The sequence below is a fragment of the Macrobrachium rosenbergii genome, chromosome 59, assembly GCF_040412425.1.
Source record: "Macrobrachium rosenbergii isolate ZJJX-2024 chromosome 59, ASM4041242v1, whole genome shotgun sequence".
In the NCBI taxonomy this organism is placed as follows: domain Eukaryota; kingdom Metazoa; phylum Arthropoda; class Malacostraca; order Decapoda; family Palaemonidae; genus Macrobrachium; species Macrobrachium rosenbergii.
In genome coordinates this window covers 23,660,690-23,672,883 of record NC_089799.1, presented here as the reverse complement: position 1 = coordinate 23,672,883, position 12,194 = coordinate 23,660,690, and the positions used below count along the sequence as shown (strand labels likewise).

The window sequence follows — 12,194 nt, the reverse complement described above, 5'->3', positions numbered from 1 at the left end:
AGCAAAAATTGGGGGAAGAACGAAGGTAAAACACTATAGTAAGTCTAAATAACAGAATAATTAAGCCACCCAACAGGAAGTTTATAATATATTGGTGGGGAACTATGAAACACCATATGAAACTACGTGCTAAAAAAAAAAAAAAACTATCCGCCTGGAGAGAGGGAGGAGAGACGGGGGGGCGGGGAGGGGGGTATACGTTGTACCATGTAACGACTGTGAGGAGACATATCACGGCCAAACCACCAAACCATGCAAAGAAAGAGCCACACAGCAAAGGCAATACATTATATATTTCAGTCGGGTAATTGATTCCGTAAATAATTTAGTAGACCATATAGACTGTTACACTAACCTAGTTTTCCGATAACATGATTTTATACTGTCGACCACAATAGTCAGTGCCCGCTTCTAGTAGCAGAGCGAACACGAATCACCTGACTAATGAATCATCGCACCAGGTAAACAAAGTAACTGATGGGGCACACGTAGCGCGTTTGAGAGTGGGAAAAGGAAAACAGATGTTAAATTTGTTTAATTTATTAACTATCTTTCATTCCTACTATAATATGTAGTCAATTCTAAGCATATATGAACTGAATTAATATTAATCAAGCACCAGACCTTGGAAACCATATCGTGCTTTTATGCTGAGCATAGATACAGTATGGTCAGACTTATTGGTTGGCAGGTTATATTTTAGAAGAAGAATATTTAATTGTTGAAGGAAGCAGATGACACGTTCTGTGAAGAAGTGTTCTGTTTCGGTGAGAATATGAAGGCGAGGTGGACGGGGAAGAGAGGTTAGGTTGGTAAAGGCTCTGTTGCGTGCCAGTGTGTGCTGGGTAAACATACATCAGAGTGGAAGTGGGTCTCTAGTCAAAATTTGACTTGCATACATTGTCATAGCAACAGAAGTAGGAAGTTCGCAATAGCTATGCACGAAGCACTTCAGCAACTATTGCTTGACTTCATGACTGATATCAGTTTATGGATCATGTAACCTCGCGGCATCTCAGCGAACTATACCAGAGATTACAGAAGCGTTCTGTAACCTTCAAACTTATTCATGCAGCATGTATAAAAATTTTCAGCTTGCCTACGTTACCGAATCAATTACCACAAACTGCTGTTACATACCCGCGTCCATCATAAATCTAAATGTTCAGAATATTCGACTGATATTGGTAGCTCTATTTTCCTTGGTGAGACCTATACGATTTTATGGATCTTTTAGACTTGGTGCCATCAGTAACTAAGTCGTAAAATATGAAAATGACAAATTCAGTAAACATCCAGTGACGTTTATAAGGTTTAGCGTACAGGTTTTAGTGTTCTACATTACTTCAAGATAACCAACCTGTAGGCTAGAGAGGAACGGAATAGAATATGGAATTTAAACCAAAGGCCAAGCGATGGGACCTTCGAGGTCATTCAGCGTTGAGACGGAAGTTGACAGTAAAAAGGTTTACAAGTTGCAACAAGAGCAAAACTTCGCAGTTGCACTATGAATCAATTATTAGGAGAGGGTGGAAAGTAAGATGGAAGAAAGAGAATATGAACGGAGTTTCGGTAAAAATTAAGAAATGGGTTGCAGCTAAGGGCTGAAAGGGCGCTGCAAAGAACCTTAAATAATGCCCACAGTGCCCCGTATGAAGTCCACTGATGGCACTTCCCTACGGAAGTTCCTCGTTGGGTGAGTGGGTTCCGTTCTCAGCTAGCAATGAAGAATAAGGGAAATTTGTTTCTGGCGATAGAAATTAATTTCTCGCTATAATGTGGTTCGGATTCCACAATAAGCCGGAGGTCCCGTTGCTAGGTAACCAATTGGTTCTTAGCCACGTAAAATAAATCTAATCCTTCGGGCCAGCCCTAGGAGAGCTGTTTATCAGCTCAGTGGTCTGGTTAAACTAAGATACACTTTTTTAACTTCCCTACGGAGTAGCATAGAGAGGAAGCCACAATTATCCAGTCATGTATTCTTGTCCAGTACTCATTCTAACAGTCCTCTATCATTATGCCTATATGGATTTACTTTACAAGTGCAACAATGACATGCTATTTTCCGATAAGCTTGGAACCCATAAATTTTTTTTTTTAAGACTACCTTACAATAGGGCTTTTTAGTTTCAAAAATATAAAAGGCAGGATAAACCATAAATGTTTAAATAATACGCCACAGTTTTTGATTTTATATATCATATCATTTTGGCCTTATTATAGTGCACTACGACATTTTCGACAAACGAAAAACACGTAAAACTCATTTATCGAAATGACAAGGAGAGAGAAAGGAACCCTGAATATCCTGCCTACTTGCCCGTTAAACGAATAGTCATCCTATCCCTACGCAGGCTTTAAAATGTTTCTGATACTAGCTTCTTAGAATATGGCTAATTTCATGAATGATTACCTCCTCTTTTACAGCAATCTTCGTGCATTGTGAGTTTTTTTTTTTGCATACATATGCATTAAGATTCAACTGATAGAATTTTCTAGCTTTGTCTATCCTGTTAGATCAGTGTTTGTATGTAGACAAATTTTCATGCTAATTTTTATGAACTTCATGCAGGAACCCTGAAAATCTTATAGCTCATAAAACCACCTCAGTCAGACTGTCATTATCAATATTCTTAGCATTCCACATTCAGTAAATGCTTTCCAAATGAGATCTGTTGAGGATGAGAAAACATTAACTGGGTGGGATGTGGTAGCCAAAACATGAATGGCCAAAACAAATGGAAAAAGTCATAGCTGGATAGTTAAACTTAACTACATCCTTAAGTTCCGGACAGCCCTTGAAAGCATTCCTTAAGGAGATGCATTTGTAACTAGCAGCGGGTCAACACATTAATGAATGACATACATCACAAGAACAAAACTGATACATCAGTAGCCATACGAAATTTGTTAAACCGCATTCTCCCCTCTCGTCTAACAGGCAGGGAAGTAGTTTATAAACTTAAGTGTGACACTAGTTTATAATCCTAAGGTTAAAAATTTTGGAAGGGAAGAGTGGAACTTGGACTTCACTACCACCACGAACCACCAAGTATTTGTGCGATGTGAACAGAGTTTTTGTTATCTGAACAGAGTTCACTAGAGGACTAGTTTTTGTGATCTGAACAGTTCACTAGAGGAGTAGTTTTTGTGATCTGAACAGAGTTCACTACAGGAGTAGTTTTTGTGATCTGAACAGAGTTCACTACAGGAGTAGTTTTTGTGATCTGAACAGAGTTCACTAGAGGAGTAGTTTTTGTGATCTGAACAGAGTTCACTAGAGGACTAAGGCAAAGCCAGAATATACCCAAAGATTATTCGAAGTCACTTTGTCGTTCCCCACCCTGTCCCGCTTTACCATGGCTCTTGCATTTTGAGAAAAGTTTCCCGTATTGTGCCTCTGTATAGCCTTTAAGTTTTTGTAGTAACCAACCACATCACTATTTGAATCAGTCTTTCGATGGAGCCAGGAATTCTACGATTAGCCCCTTAATTAACTACCCATTTTTCTACCCTGAAATACTGGTATAGTCATTTCAAAGCAGATTGATCCACCCAATTCTTTCAAGCTCCATGCCTTAACTTTGTGTGCTTGCGTGCGCACTAGGGATAGAGAACACTTTCCCCAGTTATATAACTGATCAAGCCTAGTTACTACACCAGTGCTAACATGCCCTTTGGTCGTTAAACATGTAAAGTAGCTTTACTTCACCATGAAAATTGTCATTCAGATTAATTCAATGTGTTCTTAAACCCAGTTACTGGAACTAAAAAACTTAGAAATTTAATTATTTCTTTGCCCTCTTATGACAACTGCACGCCTGATGTTTACAGAGTTAAATTTAGTCTAAATTTAAGGCTGCATTTATTTTAAGTTAAAAATATATACCTTTATACCTTCATACTAGACCAGTAACGTCAATTTCAGAAACTCAAAAATCTTGATCTAAACCCAAAGTTTATTCGAAGTCATATCAGCAAGGTAGTCTTTACTCAACGTTAACCAATAGTACATTAATTCTGTGAAGCCCTAGACAAAATAAGTTAGCAACGTCAGCCATTAAAACTTTATTTCACATTGTCAATCTTGAAAATCATACGAACTGACTATTAAAGAAAATAATCTAGCATTCATAATATTTTATTAGTACTAACTTACACTTAGTAACCTCCATCTGTATCGATGGCATCACAATGACTAGGTTTATAATTCACAAGACGTAAAAAGTAGAGTTCGTTCACGGACGCGCTCACAGGTCGTCGGCTGCATCTTAAAAACTGGTGGGCATGTAACTTATCACTCCAATCCTATTATAGCCCAAATTTTCGGTAACTACAAAGCTTCACGCTACAGTCAGCTCCTCTCCTTTTGACTGAACTCGTGGTCATGGACTAAAGTATTTCGAAGTTATCCCCTGTGAAGAGGCTATAGACTTTAGCCTGGAGCCCTATGCCAACGGGCAATCACTGATACTATTCTCAGCTCTGGTGGATATGCTTCTCTTGATAGGTAGTGTTGGGCTGCCACAGACTGGAACATTAGCCACTTCTCATTTTTCGTCCCCCCAATAAGTACTCCAGAGCAAACACCAGGCAACATTCCTGGGTATGCGAGCCATCCTTTGCAAGCTGGGATACAGCAGTGTATCCAAGCTTCGTCTATTCGGCTTAGAGATCATGGAAGAGCAGTTGAAACCTATTTCTTGTAGGTTGGACCGATGTTCTCATGGAATGCTCCTCAGCAGTTGCCACAATCAGATTATGTCATGGCTGAAAGTGGCTTACCACCCCGAAGCTATACATTTACTTTGTCCACCAGTGATCTACTCACTGGTCACCCTCGAAAGTTTCCTCCATCAGATCTACGTTCGGCAATGTTGCTCTAGTGACTAGCTAGGAATCCATACCTTCTGGAGAAATTCCGCACCCTTCAGGCATAGCTGTTAGGGCAAAGTTAAAAGGTCTCAGTGAAAAAGTCTTTATGCACAGTTTTATGCAAGACGCTAGATTAATACAGGTACCCATCCTCTAGCAATAGAATATTAAGCATATCTGAATATTCCTTCCTTCAAGGGATAGCAGTGTACATACAATCATTAATGGAAATATTTCGTATGATAGATCTAAATGACGCAAAATACTAATCTTTCAAGGGAAATTGAAAATTCTCACTGTTCAACAGAACACCCTGCAGCTCATTAAAGCATTTAGTAAATATGCACAAACTCATTGCACTAAGGAAACTAGTATAATTCACACAAGTACATCCAAGAAAAAATAATCAAAGGACTTAAACACACATCAATAAACGGAAGGTGTTCCAGCTACTCTATCACTTCGATAAATTTAGCCAATAATCAGCAAAGTGACAAAACATCAGTCAGTAGTAAGGCACTATGAAAAAAAATAAAACATAGCAAGTTTGACTACCTCCACTTCTAATAGTAATAGAATTTTTTGACAACGGTGCTCGTAACTACGTTAATATAGTAAAGTCTAGTAATTCACCGGCGATTGTGCACGTCACAGTCCACACCTTACTACCTGTATGGGCACCACAATCCTTCGAAACTAATAGGCTAAACATTGTTTTAAGTCATAGTATTCTCTACATATACAAAAATTACAATGGTAAAATTATTTACCAACTTCAGTCACAAGTAGCCACTTAATCTGGCAAACTACTGAAACAAGCATTTGTGTAGCCTACTTATGTAGTTCTAGCTCCTTCCAAAACTAATTTAATTTTACTGTATTTCAATTGTCTCCGCTTTTTCAATCTTATGGATATTGAGGCAAGATAAGTGATTTTATAAAAATATACCATTATCCTTCTTCACTGCCCATCACCCACCATCAAATTGACGTTAAATCAATCCTCAAGCAACATTATAATAGAATTTACTGCAAGAGCTTATACTAAATATCTAACAAGCTTTCGATTACTACCTTTGTAAAAGGTAGTTTGAATTTGGTCGTGGCAGTACTCCGTTAAGTAGTTAAAAGTTTACTGAACATATCCTCCCACATTTTTGGCACATGTATGCCGACTGACAGGATTAACACCTTTCAACTTTAAACAGACTATCACCAAGGGGGGCAGGGGTTTAGGTTTAAAAGATTGAACTTAATTTTGGGGCTGAGGTTTTAAACAGATCCAACCTTTTTGTTTGACTCAATGGCTTTATTTCTAAGTTTATCACTGCATTCCCCACGACTGATTGGTTAATACGATTATGATCTATGCTACTTATAAAAGTCTAGCTGGCTCCCGCACACAAAACTGCAATAAAGTCAACATGACTCAATATCGACCTACCGAACAGAAAGTCTGACCAGGTACAATATAGGAAATAAGGTAAACCCTAACTATCCTAAGCACGTTTAAACTAATTTTAGAATCTCACCCACGCAATTTACACAACGATCGTCCAGTTTGGAATTCCACAACCACTATCACTTTACTATCAGTATATGGACTGTGGCCGGTTGGAGGAACAAACCCTTACTCTTTATTCCTTATGTGCTAATAACTTGCGTGACCAAAGGAAACAATGTTACTGAGAAAACTTACAAGGTCAAATAGCTAGCAAGCTACCAGCAAAATTAATTCCTTTGACTAATTGTTAACAGCACTAATTGTCAACTCATTTTAGGTAAAAGTCTCGACCGTATAGCATTTAGTGAAAATTGAGGCCTGTTAATTGTGTTACTGGCATTAATATCAACATTAACATCCGAGTTGCGATAATTTAAAGTGAACAAATGTTCAGGTTATTTCAGTTAAAATTTAAAATTAAGCTTACTTACGTTAAATAAAATTCAAAGCAAGATTTACTATAAACTCATAAAATTGAGGTTAAAATAAGTTTAATTTAACTGTTTAAAATACGAAGTTTAAAAATACGAAGTTCATAACTACCAAAGAGCAAAATTATTACGTTAACTCAAAAGCTTTAAAGTTAAGAAAAACTAAGTTTAATGTACAAAACCATTTTATCAAAACATTAACTTTACTTTCAAAGTAAAACTAAAGTACTGCTGAACTTAAACCAATGATTATAATTAAGGCTAATATGACATTTAGAGAGTTCAGTTACTATCTTACTAAGCTCTGTCAAGATACCTAGTTCAAAATACCTAGTTCAGTTACCTAGTTCAGCTTACTAAGCTCTGTCAAAAATACCTAGTTCAGTTACGAGCTTACTAAGCTCTGTCAAAAATACCTAGTTCAGTTACGAGCTTACTAAGCTCTGTCAAAATACCTAGTTCAGTTACGAGCTTACTAAGCTCTGTCAAAATACCTAGTTCAGTTACGAGCTTACTAAGCTCTGTCAAAATACCTAGTTCAGTTACGAGCTTACTAAGCTCTGTCAAAATACCTAGTTCAGTTACGAGCTTACTAAGCTCTGTCAAAATACCTAGTTCAGTTACGAGCTTACTAAGCTCTGTCAAAATACCTAGTTCAGTTACGAGCTTACTCAAAAGCTCACTGGTCAAAATACCTAGTTCAGTTACGAGCTTACTAAGCTCTGTCAAAATACCTAGTTCAGTTACGAGCTTACTAAGCTCTGTCAAAATACCTAGTTCAGTTACGAGCTTACTAAGCTCTGTCAAAATACCTAGTTCAGTTACGAGCTTACTAAGCTCTGTCAAAATACCTAGTTCAGTTACGAGCTTACTAAGCTCTGTCAAAATACCTAGTTCAGTTACGAGCTTACTAAGCTCTGTCAAAATACCTAGTTCAGTTACGAGCTTACTAAGCTCTGTCAAAATACCTAGTTCAGTTACGAGCTTACTAAGCTCTGTCAAAATACCTAGTTCAGTTACGAGCTTACTAAGCTCTGTCAAAATACCTAGTTCAGTTACGAGCTTACTAAGCTCTGTCAAAATACCTAGTTCAGTTACGAGCTTACTAAGCTCTGTCAAAATACCTAGTTCAGTTACGAGCTTACTAAGCTCTGTCAAAATACCTAGTTCAGTTACGAGCTTACTAAGCTCTGTCAAAATACCTAGTTCAGTTACGAGCTTACTAAGCTCTGTCAAAATACCTAGTTCAGTTACGAGCTTACTAAGCTCTGTCAAAATACCTAGTTCAGTTACGAGCTTACTAAGCTCTGTCAAAATACCTAGTTCAGTTACGAGCTTACTAAGCTCTGTCAAAATACCTAGTTCAGTTACGAGCTTACTAAGCCTGTCAAAATACCTAGTTCAGTTACGAGCTTACTAAGCTCTGTCAAAATACCTAGTTCAGTTACGAGCTTACTAAGCTCTGTCAAAATACCTAGTTCAGTTTACGAGCTTACTAAGCTCTGTCAAAATACCTAGTTCAGTTACGAGCTTACTAAGCTCTGTCAAAATACCTAGTTCAGTTACGAGCTTACTAAGCTCTGTCAAAATACCTAGTTCAGTTACGAGCTTACTAAGCTCTGTCAAAATACCTAGTTCAGTTACGAGCTTACTAAGCCTGTCAAAATACCTAGTTCAGTTACGAGCTTACTAAGCTCTGTCAAAATACCTAGTTCAGTTACGAGCTTACTAAGCTCTGTCAAAATACCTAGTTCAGCGAGCTTACTAAGCTCTGTCAAAATACCTAGTTCAGTTACGAGCTTACTAAGCTCTGTCAAAATACCTAGTTCAGTTACGAGCTTACTAAGCTCTGTCAAAATACCTAGTTCAGTTACGAGCTTACTAAGCTCTGTCAAAATACCTAGTTCAGTTACGAGCTTACTAAGCTCTGTCAAAATACCTAGTTCAGTTACGAGCTTACTAAGCTCTGTCAAAATACCTAGTTCAGTTACGAGCTTACTAAGCTCTGTCAAAATACCTAGTTCAGTTACGAGCTTACTAAGCTCTGTCAAAATACCTAGTTCAGTTACGAGCTTACTAAGCTCTGTCAAAATACCTAGTTCAGTTACGAGCTTACTAAGCTCTGTCAAAATACCTAGTTCAGTTACGAGCTTACTAAGCTCTGTCAAAAAAATACCTAGTTCAGTTACGAGCTTACTAAGCTCTGTCAAAATACCTAGTTCAGTTACGAGCTTACTAAGCTCTGTCAAAATACCTAGTTCAGTTACGAGCTTACTAAGCTCTGTCAAAATACCTAGTTCAGTTACGAGCTTACTAAGCTCTGTCAAAATACCTAGTTCAGTTACGAGCTTACTAAGCTCTGTCAAAATACCTAGTTCAGTTACGAGCTTACTAAGCTCTGTCAAAATACCTAGTTCAGTTACGAGCTTACTAAGCTCTGTCAAAATACCTAGTTCAGTTACGAGCCTTACTAAGCTCTGTCAAAATACCTAGTTCAGTTACGAGCTTACTAAGCTCTGTCAAAATACCCTCAGTTCAGTTTACGAGCTTACTACGAAGCTCTGTCAAAATACCTAGTTCAGTTACGAGCTTACTAAGCTCTGTCAAAATACCTAGTTCAGTTACGAGCTTACTAAGCTCTGTCAAAATACCTAGTTCAGTTACGAGCTTACTAAGCTCTGTCAAAATACCTAGTTCAGTTACGAGCTTACTAAGCTCTGTCAAAATACCTCAGTTCAGTTACGAGCTTACTAAGCTCTGTCAAAATACCTAGTTCAGTTACGAGCTTACTAAGCTCTGTCAAAATACCTAGTTCAGTTACGAGCTTACTAAGCTCTGTCAAAATACCTAGTTTCAGCTTACTAACGAGCTTACGAGCTAAGCTCTGTCAAAATACCTAGTTCAGTTACGAGCTTACTAAGCTCTGTCAAAATACCTAGTTCAGTTACGAGCTTACTAAGCTCTGTCAAAATACCTAGTTCAGTTACGAGCTTACTAAGCTCTGTCAAAATACCTAGTTCAGTTACGAGCTTACTAAGCTCTGTCAAAATACCTAGTTTACGAGCTTACTAAGCCTGTCAAAATACCTAGTTCAGTTACGAGCTTACTAAGCTCTTCAAAAGCTCTGTACCTAGTTCAGTTACGAGCTTACTAAGCTCTGTCAAAATACCTAGTTCAGTTACTAAGCTCTGTCGAGTTCAGTTACGACTAAGCTCTGTCAAAATACCTAGTTCAGTTACGAGCTTACTAAGCTCTGTCAAAAAATCAGTTACGAGCTTACTAACTGTCAAAATAGTTCAGTTACGAGCTTACTAAGCTCTGTCAAAATACCTAGTTCAGTTATGAGCTTACTAAGCTCTGTCAAAATACCTAGTTCAGTTACTAGCTTACTAAGCTCTGTCAAAATACTTAGTTCAATTAACCTAGTTCAATTACTATCTCACAAAGTTCTGTCAAAATACCTAGTTCAATTACTAGCTTACTAGTAAGCAAAACCTAGTAGTTAGGCCAAGTTTTGTCAAAATACCTAGTTCAATTACTAACTTACTAGTAAGCAAAACCTAGTAGTTAGGCAAAGTTTTATCAAATATCTAGTTCAGTTACTATCTTACTAGTTGCGTAAACCTATTAGTTGCGTAAACCTATTAGTTGCGTAAACCTATTAGTTGCGTAAACCTATTAGTTGCGTAAACCTATTAGTTGCGTAAACCTATTAGTTGCGTAAACCTATTTGTAAAGTTAATATATTCCAATCACTACCTCACTAGTAAACCTAGTAATTACGTTAAGTTTACTCAAAGTTCATAAAAACTATAAAAACTAGCTGCATAGGACTACTAAATCTGGGAAGAACTTAAACTCAACTGGCTAGACTGATTCACTTGTACCTGAAAAAGAAAAAACTCCACCCAGCACCTGTCCATAGGTCCTAAGACCTATGGATCAGGGCATTGGTGGAGCCTCCACCCCTACAGAGGCAGCGCCCCTGCAGGGGTGGATAAAATTTGGTAAACATTAGTAGGTAAAACTAAAGTCATTCACCTCACCTTTTCTGTTAAGCCAAAGTTGAAAAAAATCCAAATTCGTTGTAGCTTGAGGTCAGTTAACCTTTTAGAATTTTTACTTATTTCACACATGCGTTAGTTTCCTCCGTAGAAATCTTGTAGAAAAGCAATATGTACGTAGATTACTTGGTAGAATGTAAGACTTCGGACATCACGAAAACCTGAGTGTTTAGAAATTTTATTATAGTATGTAATAAGATACAAACTACCTAGTCAACCTTTATAAGACTTAAAGTACTTGAAAAGTACCTACAAGTTAAAAACTCTTTAACATCTATAAACAAAACTAACAGCTTGACAACTAATTTTAAAACACAAGGATAGAGTATTAACAATAGATAATTAGATTTGTAGAACAAACAACCCATGACCTACACCGAGTTAATACCATATATAGAATTTAAGTAACTTACGGTAGCTAAAGCTTTTCAAACAATGCCTATGGTAGTAAACACTTTACAAAATTAAAAGTAATGCTTATGGTAGCTAAAGCTTTTCGAATATAAAATTTGACTAATTCAAATAAATTTTAGTGTTCAAATTAAGTATGTAAACTAAAGTAAACCAAATTTACAAACCTCAAAATTTAACTATAATAAGCTACAATATTTGTTAAAATTTAACATTTTACTTCAGCAAAGTGTAAAGTTCAGTAGACTAACTACAACGATTGATAAACAATGAGCTGAAGTAACTAAATCCTACAAAGCTGAATCAAACCATAAAGTCATCCTTACCAAAAGAAAGGAAAACTGCTACGATTTTGTGTAAACAATACTTCAAAACACGAAACTTCGAACAAACCCATCGTGGACAGGATTAGAGCCTTCAACCGTCAACAACCTGCACAATTTTGTTAAAAATACAATTACTTGATAACACTTCTTAGTTCGCGCGGAGAATACTGAACTACAGAAATTAAACTGCTTGCCAAGAAACCTTCGTTGCTGTCGTCGTGACAATCAAGGACCCTGGAGTCACCTACTTTAAACTTGGACAAATCACGCGAAAGACTACGGCGTCCGTGGTTTTTGTTTAAGGGGAAACTTTACAAGGTCTGTTGATGCCTGAACGCTAATTGCTTGATTCTGCGTTTTATGACTTCTCGGTTCATTGATAAAACTGACTTCTATACAGCATAACAGAAAAATCTTACCAGTAATTTACCTGACAATGGAATGGAAATTCTGCAGTGTATTAGATAAATTCTATAACTGTAAAATAAAATAAATACGTAGTCGTACATTCCAAAATGTACATATTACTTAAGGGATTTTTACTTCAGCGCTTTTTGACAAGTTTATTCATGATATATATATA

At 37.1% G+C, this 12,194-nt stretch overlaps 1 long non-coding RNA gene across 1 annotated transcript; it reads right to left on the bottom strand.

Moving 5' to 3' along the window:
* Positions 1-4,125: 4,125 nt before the first annotated feature.
* Positions 4,126-11,780, bottom strand: LOC136837729 (uncharacterized). The gene is made up of 3 exons (XR_010852735.1): positions 11,612-11,780; positions 10,857-11,035; positions 4,126-4,940 (listed from the first exon to the last, which is right to left on the bottom strand). It is a non-coding gene; the product is annotated as an uncharacterized lncRNA (long non-coding RNA).
* Between the last annotated feature and the right edge of the window lie 414 nt (positions 11,781-12,194).